This window comes from Capricornis sumatraensis, chromosome 20 (assembly GCF_032405125.1).
Source record: "Capricornis sumatraensis isolate serow.1 chromosome 20, serow.2, whole genome shotgun sequence".
In the NCBI taxonomy this organism is placed as follows: Eukaryota; Metazoa; Chordata; class Mammalia; order Artiodactyla; family Bovidae; genus Capricornis; species Capricornis sumatraensis.
In genome coordinates, this window is record NC_091088.1 from 30855496 (window position 1) to 30871404 (window position 15909).

A 15909-nucleotide genomic window follows, 5' to 3' on the forward strand; every position below is an offset into this window, starting at 1 on the left:
TACAACCCTGGATCTTAAAAGTAGTAATAACAACAGGCTAGCCCTGTTGTCCAGGCATCCCTGGTACCAGGCTAGACACCAGATACTAACTCTGTCCTTCCCTTTTACAGAGGAGGAAACTGAGGCCCAGAGGATTGAGTGATCTCACCTAGGTGGTCACTGGACAGGCTGGAATGCAAACCGGGGGCCACAACTCCATGCCTGAGATGTAGGAGTGGGATGAGCCACACCCAACTCTCAGTGAGATCCTGGAGTGGGATGTCTCTATCACTAATGTGTCTCTACATCAACCCCCTTTGTGGGCTGATGTTATTTTCTAAAGATGGTCACCATAATATCTCCCCTCCCACATGGTCTTCCTAAAGATAAAGATAATTCCTAAAACCTCCTCTCATCTAAAGGTGGGGCCTATGGAACGAGCCAGTGACCGTAGTCAAAGTGGCGTTATACGAATTCCAAAGCCGAGTCCTAGAAAAGATAAGGCATAAGGCTTCCACCTGGTTCCCTTGGATACTCGCACTTGGAACCCAGCCGCCATGCTATGAGGAAGCCCAGGCCACATGGAAGGGTCACAGGTAGGCGTTCCAGCCGCAGTCCCAGCTGACAGCCAGCATTGATTGCCAGATAAATGTGTAAGAAAACTTCTAGATAACTCCAGGCCCGGCCACGGCCTGACTGCAAATCTGTGAGAAATCCTGAGCAAGAACTGCCATAGTTGAGCCAGCAGGCCCCCAGAGCCCTGAGAGATGACAATGCTTGGGGTGATTTAAGAGGTAGTGTAGATTACTGGACACGCTCCATCCTCACCCTGCTTACACACACCTGAGGCCAGCCAGGGCCTCCAACACAGGTGGTGCTGCTTTAAGTCAGTCTAATCCACAGGCCATAGGTGCACGTGGACACACACTCCCTCCTATCAGCCCTTTTCAGAGAAATGGAGGCTTCCCAACTGTGCAAAGAGAAATCTCTATCAGAGCAAGAAAAGACTTCAACATTTTGCAGTAACAGCCCTGTATTGTGTGTGGATCAAAGACAGACTATAGAATCCACCGTGATGGACAGTTGGCCTTAAACAACTGACCTCTATGCTCTCCTAATTCCTGACATTAAAAAAAAAAAAGCTTTATTGAGATATAATTCACATGCTATATAACATTCACCTCTTTAAAGTATACAAGTCAATGGTTTTGAATATATCTACAGATGTGTAACCACCACTATAATTTTATAATTTTTAACTAATTAGCCTGAGCCAGGTCTTAGTTGCAGCACTCAGGATCTTTGATTTTCTTTGTGGCATGTGGGATCCTTAGTTGAAGCACAGGAATTCTTATTTGTGGGATCTAGTTCCCTGACCAGGGATGGAACCCAGGGGCCCCCTGCACACAAGTGCAGAGGCTTAGCCACTGGACCACCAGGGAAGTTCCCTTTGTACTTTTCATACAGTAGTATGATTGCCTGGGCCATGGTCTTGCCTCTGAGAGGCGAGCACCCTAAGGGAAGGGCTCTCAGCTTGGATTCACCACCATCCATCCCAGTGCCTGGCTCTTCTGCTCTGGAGCGAGGAGAGGAGAGGGACGCTAGGGGTCAGATCAATCAGGAAAGGCTTCCTGGAGGAAGAGGGGCTGCAGCTGGCTCTAAGAATGACTCTGGATTGGTTTGCCCCACAGCTGGGCTGAGGGCTTTGAGGACTTTTAGGTGGAAGGCAGAGGAGAGAGTTTGTAGGAAAGAAGGATGGATGGGGGAGCAAGCAGGCAGAGAACAAAGCTCAGAGCCCTGGGGCTGTTTAACAGCCGCCCCTCTAAGGCTGCAAAGTGCCAGTGACTCAGAAGTGGAGGGAGGCTCGCTGGCTGCAACGTGAGTCTCCCAGTTAACCCTCGCCTGCCTGGAATGGAAAACTCACAACCCAAGTGCTCCGGGTTAACTCGTCCCTGAGCCCCGGCGCCAAGGGCTTTGGACGTGGACTTGAGGTCCGGAGACCTGTCCTCCACAGTTTGGTTAAATGAGGCTCCTGTCTGGAGCACTGGACTAGGGAGAGGGGCGGGGGAGCAGGCACTGAAATACTGTCGAGTGACCTGTAGCTCGAAATCGGTGCCTCTTATAGGGAAAGAGGGCCGCCGAAGGATGGACTGGGCGCCAGGCTCTCAGGGGCCCGCCTAGTCGCCCTCCCGCTGCCTAGTCCCAGGCACCGTTCGGACTGTCTTTATCCCACTGTCTCTGTCAGAGAAATACGTATGTGTGGTATGTGTCATCTTCCCAGTTCCTGGCGGCGACAAGAAAACGCCGAGCTCTTTTACTAAGAAAAAAAGAAAAAAGGGGAGGAGTGGAGAGAAGACGCGGCGATCCCAGTGCTGTCAGTACAGTCCAGAACCAAACCCCGTGGTGCATCCCCCGAGGGCGCAGCGTTGAGTCCAGCAGCCCTTGGGGTCGAGGAAGCAGGCGGCGCCCTACGGCCCCGCAGGCCCGGGCAGAGCCCACCCTTGGACCCGGGCGCACAGTGCAGGCAACTCGGAGGTGCCCGCAGCTCGGACTAGGCCGGCCTGGGGCGAGTGCGAGCCACCTCGCGTTCCGTTCCGTGGAGTCCTAGCGGGTAACGTTAGGACCCTCGGATCACCTCCTCGAACCCACGGGGCCCCGAGGCGCTGGGAGCCCCGAGCACGAGGGCGCGCCAGCAGCAGGGTCCGAACCACCGGCGGCGGGCGGGACAGCGCCCCCGCTCCGCCCGTGGGAGCGCTCGCCCCTCCAGGAAGCGCCCGCCTCGCCTCCCATTTCCCGCCCCACGCCCGCCCCCCTCCTCGGCCGAGGGAGGAGCCCGAGCGGCAGCCAACGCCGCCGCCGCCCGCCCGCCCGGCCCGGGAGGAGGACCGGACCGCTAGCGGCTGGGAGCGCACGCGAGCTGGCCATGGCCGCAGGGGCAGCGCCCTGAGCCCGTCCCGCGCCCGCGGGCCCGGCCGAGCAGGGGAGCGCCCTGGGATGCCCCAGTGGCCCGGAGCGCAGGGAGCGGCAGCCGCACGGTGACGGGGAGCGGCGCCCGCCGGACCCGCGGTGAGCGGGGGCCCTGGCGGGCAAAGGGGCGGGCTGGGGCCCGTGGCGCGAGGGCTCAAGTTCGGCCTGGGGACTTGGCTTCTGGAGCCAGTGGCGAGCTGGAAGGAAGCTGGGTTCGGCTTCGAGGGGCTGCGGAGCCCCAAGCCCCTGCCGCGGGCTCGCATCCAGACTCCAGCGTTTCGGTGACTCAGCTCCGACCCGGCCACGCGGGGGCGCCCTGGCATCTTCCCGGACCGCGGGGGAGCCGAGGGCAGGGTGCCTGGAGGACGGAGGTGCCCTCCGGGGTCCGAGCCCAGCCACGTCCGGACCCTCCTACCTCGCCCGAGGACCCTTGTGGGGAGGGAGGGCGTCGGGAAGGTGGAGTCCCGCCACCGTCGCAGCTGCGGAAGTCTTGGAGTCAGGCTGGCTCGCGGCGCTCCTCGCCAACTTTTGCCCTGCTCCCACCCGGGCCCACCACCCCCGCCTCCGCCCGCAGCCTCTGGGACCTGCTAGAGAATCAGTTCCGTGCCGGGGAAGGGGGAGTAAAGAAAGGGAGTGGAACTGGGCAGCTTCCCAGAAGTCGGAGTGTGTTTGCAAACTAGTTTTTTTTTTTTGCAAAAGCTGTCTGGCACCTGTGTGTTTGGAGGTGGGGGGTGGGGGGAGCGGGGCGGGGAGGGCGGAAGTGTGGGTAAAGAGCGAGACCCTTTCTGTCTTCCAGGTCCCCGTCTTCCCGCAGCGCTGTTCCTTTGAAAAGATAGAGGGCTCTGACTTTCCTCTTCCTATTCCATCCCCCAGCCTGGCTGGGCACGCCTCTTTGGGGAAGGGGCTCCTTCAGAGAGGGCTGTGATTTGCCCAGGGTCACAGGTGGAACTCAGGGCTCTGGCAGCCAGGTGGAGCTGGTGCTTGCTGTTTGGGACTCCCCCTGGCCCTGTTACGTGTTGGGGGAAGTGACGAGGGGGCGGAGGATCTGGGAGAATTGTCCCACTGACCCTTAGTTTTTCCTCCCCTAGGGGTGTCAGTTGTCACTGAGGGGTGGGGGAACTTTTTCAGTTTCTCGGGGGTACCCACAGCTTCAGTCACTGGGGAGAGAAGCCAGGTTGTAACCTTCGGGAGCTGCAGCCTGCCTCTGACCAGCCCTCATGGGGAGCTGGGGAGACCTGGGTCTGAACACCTAGCCAGCAGTGGGCCCCTGGCTGAAACCTTCCCTCTGAGTCTCCAGGTCACCATCTGTAAAATGGGCGGATTGTCCACAGTCTATGCGTACAGAGGCAGGGTGTAAGCATAAAGAGTGGTTTTACTGCAGTACCTTTACGTGGAGCCCAGTGAGTGGGAATGCCCCAGGCACGTGACAGAGCTGGCCCGGGTGAGAGGGATCACCCAGGCAGTTTTCTCTGTGGAAAGAACTGTGGGCTAAGAATGGGTACTCTTGGGTTCTGTCCCTCTGCCCCGTCCCTTTTTAGGTGCCTTGCCACTCCTAAGGCTTAAGGGCTTTTCCGGTGGTAAAATGAAGCAAAATATGACTCAGTCCAGTTTACTGGGCTGCTGGGAGACTAGAACTGGGGCAGGGGGCAGGTGTTCTGCAAAATTAGGTGCACTGGTGGACATGGGACCTTCCTCCCAGAGGCCATAAGATTTAAAAACTCAGGGATGTAAGAAGAGGGTCGGAGAGAGATCCTCAGTTTCTGTACCAGTAGTGAGAGCACTACTCTACACCTTCATAATCTTTTAAGGGTGATTGTATTGTTCTCGAAAGGAAGCCGTGAGGATTGAATTCCACAACAGAGGGCTCATGCGCCCGCGAGGTGGCTGGTCTGTGATAAGCGCTGGGTTAGCGTTAACCATGGTTATCATGGTTATGGGAATATTAGTAAGCCTGATGTGGGTTGCTGATTTGAGGATTCCTTCTGGGATTTTGTCAGGCCAGCTCAGCTCTTCTCTCTTCCCCCTTCTTCCTGGAGAGAGAAGCCTCAGAATCCAGATGGCAGACTTTTAGGCTATTCCAGGGGCAGGTCCTGAGCAGGAAGGGGCCAATAGGCTGAAGAGAGCACCATGGGGGTGGTACATCCAGTGGAGTGGTCCCATTTCCCCCACCTTGGGCCGGCCTCACAGGGCTCTAATGCGTGATGGAAAACAGAAGAGCATTCTCTAGGAATTCCCGCAGGAGCAGGGTCACCAGGCAAGGTCTGAGAAGCTCTCAGCCGAGGCCGGGGTCCCATCTGCCTGATGCTGTCCCCTCCTCAGATACTTGCAGGGGCTGCTGAGTCACCAGTGGTCACTTCAGGAATCCAGCCCCCTCCAGCTGGGAGAATATGGCCTCAGAAAGGAGGCAGGGTTCCCTCCCTCCTGCCTGCTCCCCTCCCCCCACCACAGGACACAGGGTGGGCTCTTGGGGAGCTGGGAGGCCAGGTCACCCTAGGATCTGGGAAGGCAGCAGGTGGAGAAGATGAATCATGGCCCGCCCCCGTTCCCCAGAGGGAGGATGCGAGTCCCAAGGGGATTCAAGGCTTCCTAAAGTCCCACGGCATCTCCTGGCTCCCAGACCAGTGTCCCCTCCCTTCGCTGGGCCACCCGGCCTCTGCTCTGTGGTGAAGCCAAGGGGTGTGCAGGCCCACGGCCTGGAGCATTTCTCCACCAGTGGCGAGATGAAACGACTAGCGGCTGATCCCTCCCTCATTGTCGCATCACCTTGCTTAGTTTTTCTTGGGCTCTTGGCCACTCTCCCCTCACCTGGGGGGGCGGGGGTGGTGTGTGTATGTCAGCTTGTTCTCTGCCCTCCTCCCCAGAGGGTCAGCTCCAGGGACGACAAGGGCATCTTACGTCCATCCTATTCAGGGCATTTTCCCTGCACTTACAGGTACTCGGTTGGTGTTGGAAAGATGGCTGAGTCTGCCCCTCCTTGTTGAATGGGTCTGTGATGTTAGGTCTTGGAACTCGGAAGAGTCCAGAGCTCACCCTCTGGGGCCTCTGGGAAGATCCTTATCTCACTGTGCTGAGTGCTGGGGCACTATCTGAGGGCGGTGGCCCTGCCGATGGAGGAGGAGCAAGCGCTGGCCTGGGGGAAGGGAAAGGTGTGAGTCTGGGAGAGGTGAGATTCATCCAGCACTGATCCAGCCTGGGATCTGGGGGAGGAGGGCATGGCAGCTGCTGACCTGGGTGGGTCATTGTCTGCAGACTCAGGGATCTGGGGTGTTCTGGGGAGAGTCACCCATCCTCCAGGTGACCTGGGCCACGTTTTTTAATCTCTTTGGCCTCAGTTTCTTCATCTAGACATGCAGGAACTTTCCATCAGGAGCTGTTCCTTTGCTTTCTTCACATGGTCCTTAAAGGCAGCTATGAAAGGGCTTGTAAACCAAAGAGGGCTTTGCCCAGGTAGTGTGGTCTCCACCGATGGCTTTGGCTCCCTGCCATTCAGGAAGGCTTTTCTCATCATGCAGCCATCTATTCGTTCCTCAACAATATTTTGTAATAGCGCATGTCAATATGTCAAGGGTTTATTTACTGTTTTAGGTATGATTTGTTTATTCACAGACTTCAAAAACTTTTTATTTTATATTATAGTTGATTTATCGTACTGTGTTACTTTCAGGTGTACAGCAAAGTGATTCAGTTATACATATATCCATCCTTTTTCAGATTCTTTTCCCATATAGGTTATTACAGAATATTGAGTAGAGTTGCTTGCGCTATACAATAGGCCCTTGTTGATTATCTGTTTTATATATGGTAGTGTGTATATGTTAATCCCAACCTCCTCATTTATCCATCTCTGCCCCACCCCCGACTGACACACCTTTCTCCTTTGGTAAGTTTGTTTGCAAAGTCTATTTCTATTTTGTAAATAAGTTCATTTGTATAACCCTTTAAAATATTTTACGTATAAGTGATACATAATACTTGTGTTTCTCTGACTTACTTTACTTAGTGTGATCATCTCTGGGTCCATCCGTGTTGCTGTGAATGATAGTGATAGGATAGGATCGGGTGGTAGTTCTACTTTCAGTTTTTTTAAGGAACTTCCATACTGTTCTCTGTAGTGGCCATACCAGTTTACATTCCCACCAACAGTGTAGGAGGATTCCCTTTTCTCCACATCCTCTCCAGCATTTGTTGTTTGTAAACTTTTTGATGATGGCCTGGCTGGTGTGAGGTGATACCTCATTGTAGTTTTGATTTGCATTTCTCGGGATAATTAGCAATGTTTAGCATCTTTTCATGTACTTTTTAACCATGTATACATCTTTTTTTTTTGGAGAAATGTCTGTTTAGATCTCTGTTTTTTGATTGGGTCATTTGTTTTGATATTGAGCTGCATAATCTGTTTGTATATTTTAGAAATTAATCCCTTGTTGGTAGCATCATTTGCTCCCATTCTGTCTTTTTGTTTTGTTTATGGTTTCCTTTGCTATGCATAAGTTTTTAATTAGGTCCCATTTGTTTTTGTTTTTATTTTCATTACTCTAGGGGATGAATAAAAAAAAATATTACTGTGGTATGTCAAAAAGCACTCTGCCTATGTTTTCCTCTAAGAGTTTTATAGTATCAGTCTTACATTTAGGTCTTTAATTGATTTTTATTTTATTTTTGTATATGATGTAAAAGAATTATTTTACATGTAGCTGTCCAGTTTTCCTGGCACCACTTATGGAAAAGCCTGTCTTTTCTCTGTTATAGTCTTGCCTCCTTTTGTCATGGATTAGTTGGCCATAGCTGCATGGGTTTATTATTGGGCTTTCTGTCCTATTCCATTGATCTCTAAGTCTGTCTTTGTGCCATACTGTTTTGATTACTGCAGCTTTACAGTATATTCTGAAGCCAGGGAGCCTAATTCCTTCAGCTCAGTTTTTCTTTCTCAAGATTGCTTTCGATTATCAGAGTCTTGTGTTTCCACACAAATTTTAAGATTTTTTTTCTTCTAGGTCTGCAAAAAATGCCATTGGTAATTTGATAGGGATTGCATTGAATCTCTATATTACCTTGGGTGCTATAGTCATTTCGACAGTATTGATTCTTCCAGTCCAAGAACACAGTATATCTTTCCATCTATTTGTGTTATCTTCAGTTTCTTTCATCAGTATTTTATAGTTTTCAGAGTTCAGGTCTTTTGCTTCCTTAGGTAGGTTTATTCTTAGGTGTTTTCTTCTTTTTGATGCAGTGGTAAATAAGATTGCTTCCTTAATTTCTCTTTCTGATCTTTTGCTTTTGGTGTATAGAAATGCAACAGATTTGTATTATTTTTTAATCGTGCGACTTTACTAAATTCACTGATGGGCTCTACTAGTTTTCTGGTAGCATCTTTAGGTATTTTGCAGTCAGACATGACTTAGCAACTGAAAAACAACAACAAATGTATAGTGTCATGTCACGTGCAAACAGTGACAGTTTTACTTTGCTCCTAATTTGGATTCCTTTTTTTATTTCTCTGATTGCCATGGCTAGGACTTCCGAAACTATGTTGAATAAAAGTGGTAGAAGTGGACATCCTTGTCTTATTCTTGATCTTTCAAGGTTTTACTTTTGAGTATGATGTTAGCTGTGGCTTTGTCATATATGGCCTCTATTAAGCTGAGGTATAGTCCCTCTTTGTTCACTTTCTGGAGAGTTTTTATCATAAATGAATGTTGGAATTTATCAAAAGTGTTTTCTGCATTTTTGACGTGGTCATATAGTTTTTATTCTTCAGTTTGTTAATGTGGTGTATCACACTGATTGATTTGCAGATATTGAAAAATCCCTGCATCCCTGGGGTAAATCCCACTTGGTGATGGTGTGTGATCCTTTTAATGTATTGTTGGATTCAGTTTGCTAGTATTTGTTGAAGATTTTTGCATCTATGTTTCTCAGTGATACTGGTCTATAATAGTGTGTGTGTGAGAGAGAGATATCTTTGTCTGGTTTTAGTATCATGGTGATTGTGGCTTTATAGATGGATTTAGTAATGTTCCTTCCTCTGCAATTTAACTATATATACACACACACATACACATATGTGTGTGTGTATGTATGTGTGTGTATATATATATTTATTTATTTATTTGTCTGTGCCAGGTCTTTGATCTTTGCTGTGTGATGAAGGATCTTCAGATATTTAGTTGTATCATGTAAACTCTCAGTTGCAGCATGTGTTAATAGGATCTAGTTCCCTGACCAGGGATTGAACATAGCCACTTGCATTAGGAACATGGAGTCTTAGCCACTGGACCACCAGGAAAGTCCCTCCTCTGTGATTTTTTTAAATCGTTTCAGAAGGATGGGTGTTAACTCTTCTCTAAGTGTTTCATGAAACTCACCTGTGAAACCATCTGGTCCTGCACTTTTGTTTGTTGGGAGTTTTGTTTCAATTTCAATGCTTGTGATGGGCCTTTCATATTTTCTATTTCTTCCGGTTCAGTTTTGGGAGACTGCACCCTTCTAAGAATCATCTGTTTCTTCTAGGTTGTCCATATTATTGGCATACAGTTGCTCATATAGTCTCTTATGACCCTTTGTATTTCCGTGATGTCCATTGCACCTTCTCCTTTTTCATTTCTGATTTTACTGATTTTATTGAGCACTCTTGCTTTTTTTTTCTTGATGAGTCTGGCTAAAGGATTATCAATTTTCTCTTTTCAAAGAGAAACTAAAAGAAACTTTTAGTTTCATTGGTCTTTTCTATTGTTTTGTTTATCTCTATTTCATTTATCTGTGCTCTGATCTTTATGATCTCGTTCCTTCTGCTAAACTTTGGGTTTTGTTTGTTCTTCTTTTTCTAGCTGCTTTGGGCGTAAATTTAGTTGTTTATTTGGCAGTGTTCTTGTTTCCTGAGGTGAGATTGTGTTGCTGTAAGCTTCCCTCTTACAGCTGCTTTGGCTGTGTCCCGTATGTTTTGGATCATTGTGTTTTGTTTTCATTGTATCTAGGTATTTTTTTTTTTCTTCTGTGATTTCCTCAGTGACCCATTGGTCATTTAGTACCGTATTGGTTAGCTTCCACATGTTTATGTTCTTTACAGTTTTTTTCTTATGGTTCATTTCTAATCTCATAGTGTTATGGTTGGAAGATGCTTGATATGATTTCAATTTTCTTAAATTTATCAAAGCTTGCTTTATGGCCCAGCATATGATCTCTCCTGGAGAATGTTCTGTGTGCACTTGAGAAGAATGTGTGTTCTGCTACTTTTGGATGGAATACTCAAATATGAATTAAGTTCATCTGGTCTAATATGTCATTTAAAGTCTGTGTTTGTTTATCAGTTTTCTGTCTGGATGAGCTGTTCATTGATGCAAGTGCATGTGAAAGTCCCCCACAGTTACTGTTGATTTCTCCTTTTATGGCTATTAGTATTTGCCTTATAAGTTAAAGTACTTCTATGCTGGGTGTGTATACATTTACAATTGTTGCATCTTCTTGGATTGATCCCTTGATCATTATATAGTATTTTTCTTTGTTTCTTATACAATATTTTATAATCAATTTTGTCTGATACGAGTATTACTATTACTATTCCAGCTTTGATTTCTGTTTGCATTTTCTGTCCCCTCACTTTCAGTCTGTTTGTGTACCTAGATCTGAAGTGGGTCTCTTGTAGCCAGCATATGTATGGGTCTTGTTTTTATATCCATTCAGCCAGTCTGTGTCTTTGGGTTGGAGCATCTAATCCATTTGCATTTAAGGTAATTACCAATACGTATGTTCTTGTTGCCATTTTGGTAATTGCTTTGGGGTTGTTTTCGTAGGTCTGTTTTCTTCCCTTCCTCTTTTGTTCTTTTGTGATTTGATGACTATCTTTCGTGTTGTGTTTGGATTCCTTTTCCATTTTCCTGTGTACATCTATTGTAGATTTTTGGTTTACAGTTCCCATGAGGCTTTGATATAGCAGTTTGATATATAAACAAGATTGTATTAAGTTGCTGGTCTCTTAACTTCAATGTGTTTCCAAATATCCTGCACTTGTACTTTCCTCACAGTTGCTGGTTTTGATATCATATTTGCATATGGATGATTGCCTGCCTTCACTGTATGTTTGCCTTTACCAGTGAGCTTTCCTGTGTGTGATTTTCTTGCTTCTAGTTGTGGGCTTTACTTTTCGCCCTAGAGAAGTTCCTTTAGCATTTGTTGCAAAGCTGGTCTGATGGTGCTGAATTCTCTTAGCTTTTGTTTGTCTATAAAGCTTTTGATTTCTCTATTGAATCTGGATAAAAGCCTTGCTGGGTAGAGTATTCTTGGTTGTAGCTTTTTCCCTTTCATTACTTTAAATATATCATGTCATTCCCTTCTGGCCGGCAGAGTTTCTGCTGAAAACTCAGCTGATAACCTATGGGCATTCTCTTTTGTTATTTGTTGCTTTTTCCTTTTTGATTGTAATATTTGCTCTTTGTCTTTAATTTTTGTCAGTCTGATTAATATGTGTCTCAGTGTGTTCCTCCGTGGGTATATCTGTGTGGGACTCTCTGTGCTTCCCGGACTTGGTGACTGTCTCCTTTCCCATGTTAAAGAAGTTTTCAGCTATTATCTCTTCAAATGTTTTGTCAGACCCCTTCTCTCTCTCTCCTTCTAAGACCCTTATCATGTGAATATCGATGCATTTAATGTTGTCCCAGAGTCCTCTTTTTTTTTTCATTCTTTTATCTTTATTCTTTTCCATGGCAGTGATTTCCACCATTCTGTCTTTGAGCTCACTTATTTATTCTTCTGCCTCATCTATTCTGCTATTGAGTCCTTCCACTGTATTTTTTCTTTTGGTTATGTTATTATTTATCTCTGACTGTTTGAATTTTCTTTGTTAAACATTTCTTATATCTTCTTGATCTGTGCACTCCATTCTTTTCTCAAGATCTTGGATTATCTTTATTATCACTACACTGAATTCTTTTTCAGGTCAATTGCCTGTCTCCACTTTACTTAGTTGTTCTTCTGGGGTTCCGTTTTGTCCCTTCATCTGAAACATATTCCTCTGCTGTTTCATTTTATCTAATTGCTGTGTCTGGAGTCTCACAGGCTGCAGGGTCGTGGTTCCTCTTGCTTCTGGTGTCTCTCCCTATCTCGTCGTGGCTTCTTCTTTGTCTTTGGAAGTAGAAGATCTTTTCTTAGTAGATTCCACTTCTTTTTTGTTAATGGTTGTTCAGCATTTAGTTGTGATTTTGATGTTTTCATGAGAGCAGGTGAGCTCAGATCCTTCTATTTGCCATCTTGTCTGGGCAGACTTCTCAGCAAATATTTTCTGAACCAGCTCCTCTGTGCCAGGGACCGTGTCAAAGCTGAGGCACAACTACAGAGCTCCAAATAGAGTTGAGGGGACAGAGGAAGGCAAGCAAATGACAAAGAGATAGGAAAACTCTAGGTGGTCAAAAATGCCATAGAAAAAATAAAGCCAGGTGAGTAATTGAGATGTGATGGGGTAGGGGGAGACGTGGGTCAAGGAGACTTCGGAGAAGGAGGTGGTGACATTCAAGCTGAGATGTTAATGGACGGCATGACATTCATGGCTGGTTCCCAGCAGGTGCTCCGTGGGTGTTTTTGAATGAATGAAGGCGGGAGGGCTGTCCGGGCAGAGAGAGCAGCACCTGCAGAGGCCCTGAGGTGGGAACTTGCCCAGGGTATTCCAAGAGCCTGTTCCCTCCAGCACCCCCATCTCTGTCTCCTTCGGTGGCTCTTGTGTCCCCTCAGGAACTTGGGGCATCTGGCCTGCCCGCTGAACCCTGACTGTCCCCTTCCCCATGACATGGGAGACCACATGCTTGGCTCCCAGCAGATGGTGCTGTCCAACTGCTCCCTCCTTCGGGGTCCCAACAATCTTCCCGAGTCAAAGTCCCATCCCCATGGGCTCCCCGAGGGATGTGCTGGGCTGGGCAAGAGCACAGTGGGCCCTGCCTCACTTCATACTCTGCTTTGCCCCTGCCTAGCTGAATTACCTTGGGTGGAGTATTAGTTTCCCAGGACCCCTGTAATGAAGCACCTCAAACTGGGTGGCTTCAAACAACAGAAATGTATTCGCTCACAGTTCTGGAGGCTGGAAGTCCAAATTCAAGGTGTTGGCGGGGCTGTGCTCCCTCTGCGGGTTCTAGGGGAGGGTGCCTCCTTGCCTCTTCCAGCTCCTGGTAGCTGCAGGCATCCCTTGCTTTGCGGCAGTGTCACTCCATCTCTGCTCCCTTCCCGTGACCGCCTTCCCTCTGTGTCTCACATGTTATCCTCCCCTACAGACATCAGTCACGGGGGAATCAGGGCCCATCGTGCTCCAGGATGTCCTCATCTTAACTCCACATCTGCAACTTCCCTGTTTCCAAAGAAGGTCGCATTCTAAGGTGCCAGGGGTGAAGGTTTAACACCTCTTCCAGGGGACACAGTTCTGCCTCTGATAGGTGAGTTATATGACCTCTCTGTGCCTCAGCTGTCTGATCTGTGAAATGGAATGGTAGTAATAGGGCTTATCTGCCAGGCTTGCAGGGCAGCCTAAATGGAATGGTGGAAACCTCAGGACAGGGCCAGGCACTCAGTCAATGCTATTATTTCCATCTCCTGCGTGAAGACTTCCTGAGAGCTGGGACCAGGAGCTGGGGAGCAGATGGCCATGTCCGTGCCCAGAAGGACTTGCTGAGGCAGACTGGGGGCCGGGTGACCTGGGATATAGAGGCTTGGAGAGGCCCCTCCACACTGTCTGGATGGGAAGGGGTGGCTGGGCGCCTCTTCAGTGTGGTAGGATGAAAGCCCTTAACAAAAAGTGGGGAGTCCCATCTGCAGAGAGCTAGGGTGCCCAGCCATGGTAGGAGCCCACAAGGCCATTCAGACGTTTGAGTGAGCCCAGACGACCTTTCAGACCCAATCAGCCTGGAGATTCTGGGCGGGAGCTTGGGCTAGAAGCCTGGTGCAGCCCAGCAAAGACAGAGGCCTGTATGTAGACTCCCCGAAGCTGGGAGGAGTCTGCAACCTGACAGGCAGGGAAACTGAGGCAGAGAGCGAAAGCGACTTGTGGGGAGTTCACATCTAGAGGTGGGAGCCCTTGTCTCCTAGTCTCCCCATGGAGGGCCCCTGGGTGGGTGTGGGCACCAGAGGTTAGAGCCCCAAGGCTATACCCCAGTCCCTGAGGCTGCCCCACTTGCAGCTCCTGGTAGCTACAGGCAGCTACCCTTCGAATGAAGCTAGGTTGGAATGACTTTGGCTGGTGGTCATTGTCACCATGCCCTCCACCCTCCATTAGCTTGTTCCCCACTCTGAGTCTGGCCAGACCCCCCTCCCAGGTCCCTGATGTACTTTCTGCATCCCAGAGTCCAACTACGCCCATCCCCTAGAGTGCTTACTTGTAGGCCAGAGGCGAGGGTATGGCCAGCCCCACTTTGCAGATAAAGGAGCTGAGACATGGGGTGGGGGCAAAAAATGGGTAGAACCTGGTGCCTGACTCCTTGGAGGTCAGGGCAGAGGCTGCCACTCAGCCTTCTGGGCCAACCCCTAGGGTGGTAGGCTGGGAGACCCCGGGACCGAGCCCTTCCAAACAAGGCTCAGTGGAACCAGGGTCCCTGGGATCCTAGAGGAGGCCCCCGCCCCCAAGTCTAGAGCTTATGGATTTGGTGGGGGCTGCAGGGAATAATCTCCCTCTGGGTGTGGTCTGGCCAAAGCTGGGGGCCTCAGAGGATAGAAGGGGGCATCAGGGCTGACCCCTGCAGCAGCCTCCTCCCCACACTGTCTGTATCTATATTTATCCCTACAGTAGTCTGACTGCCTGTCGGGAGCACAGCATTTTCAGAGCACAGCAGCCTTAGTTAAAGTGGAGAAGTGATTTGTGTCAAAATGCTGGCCCCCTCCACCTTGACAAGAGCACTGGGCTGTTCTCTGGGGGCTGCATGCCTGCTGGCGGGGGCCAGTGCAGCAGTGGGTGGACAGGGAGGGCCCCAGGGGGTATGAGCAGCTGGGGGCTGGACCCCCACACACATATACTTCAGAGAACCAGGGCTGTGGGACATGGGGTTGGTGGGGCTGTGGCTGGGAGGTGGGACAGATAAACTCTAAAGCCTTTCAAGGTCAGAGATTCAGTGAAGTCCTAATTTTTGGTATCCTAGTCGTGGGCCTCTGCAATTCCAAGATGCCATGGGTCGTCTCCCCTTCACCCTAACTCTTCTGTACTTTCAGCAAAGGTTTGTCGAGCTCTCATTCTATGCTTCTCTGCGCTCGGAACAACAGAGATGAAAATAGACCTGGATTTCCTAAGTCAGTGGTTGCAATATGGTGACAATTTAAGTGCATCCCTGTCTGGGGCCAGGGGCTCAGGGGGCGATTTGTAGAGCAGTCTCCAAGTTGTGTTTTTTTTTAAACATTTTGTTGAAGTATAATACACAATATAGAGCAGACTTCCCAGGTGTACAACTCAATGACTGTTCACAAACCGAAAACATCTGCGTTAGCACCCCCTGGACTGAGACACAAACATGACCCTCCCGAAGCCCCCTGGTAGCCCCTCCCAGTCACTCACACCCTCCCCCACTATCTTGCAACCCCTACTCCCAACAACATAGATTTGTTTTGTCTGTGTTTAACTTCACTGATGTAATGGACATGAACTTGGGCAAATTCCCAGAGATGGTGGGGGGTAGGGGGCCCTGGCATGCTGTAGTCCATGGGGTCGTGAAGAGTTGGACATGACTGGGCGACAGAACAACAGCAACAGAATGAGATGGTACAGGATGACATGCTCCTTTGTGTCTGGCTTCCTCCACTCAGCATGTTGGTGTCCTTGTGCTTCCTTGGGCTCAGGGCAGTTCAGTCCATTGTGTGCGCATTCATTGTTTATTTATCCCCTTTCCTGATGATAGGCACATAGGGGACTCCTGGCCTGGGGCTATCTCTGGAAGTTCTCAGGTGTGTCTTTTGGGGAACATACTGCATGTTTCTGCTGGGCATTGCTGGGATTGTCATAACGGA

General features: G+C 49.1%; 1 protein-coding gene across 1 annotated transcript in view; it reads left to right on the forward strand.

The window, feature by feature from the left end:
• The first annotated feature begins 13287 nt into the window (after positions 1-13287).
• The window catches only part of CPNE2 (copine 2), a 41846-nt gene continuing 39224 nt past the window's right edge, over positions 13288-15909 (forward strand). The window contains exon 1 of the mRNA XM_068993345.1: positions 13288-13358. The gene's annotated coding sequence lies outside the window, so the exon portion shown is untranslated. The remainder of the gene's footprint in view (positions 13359-15909) is intronic.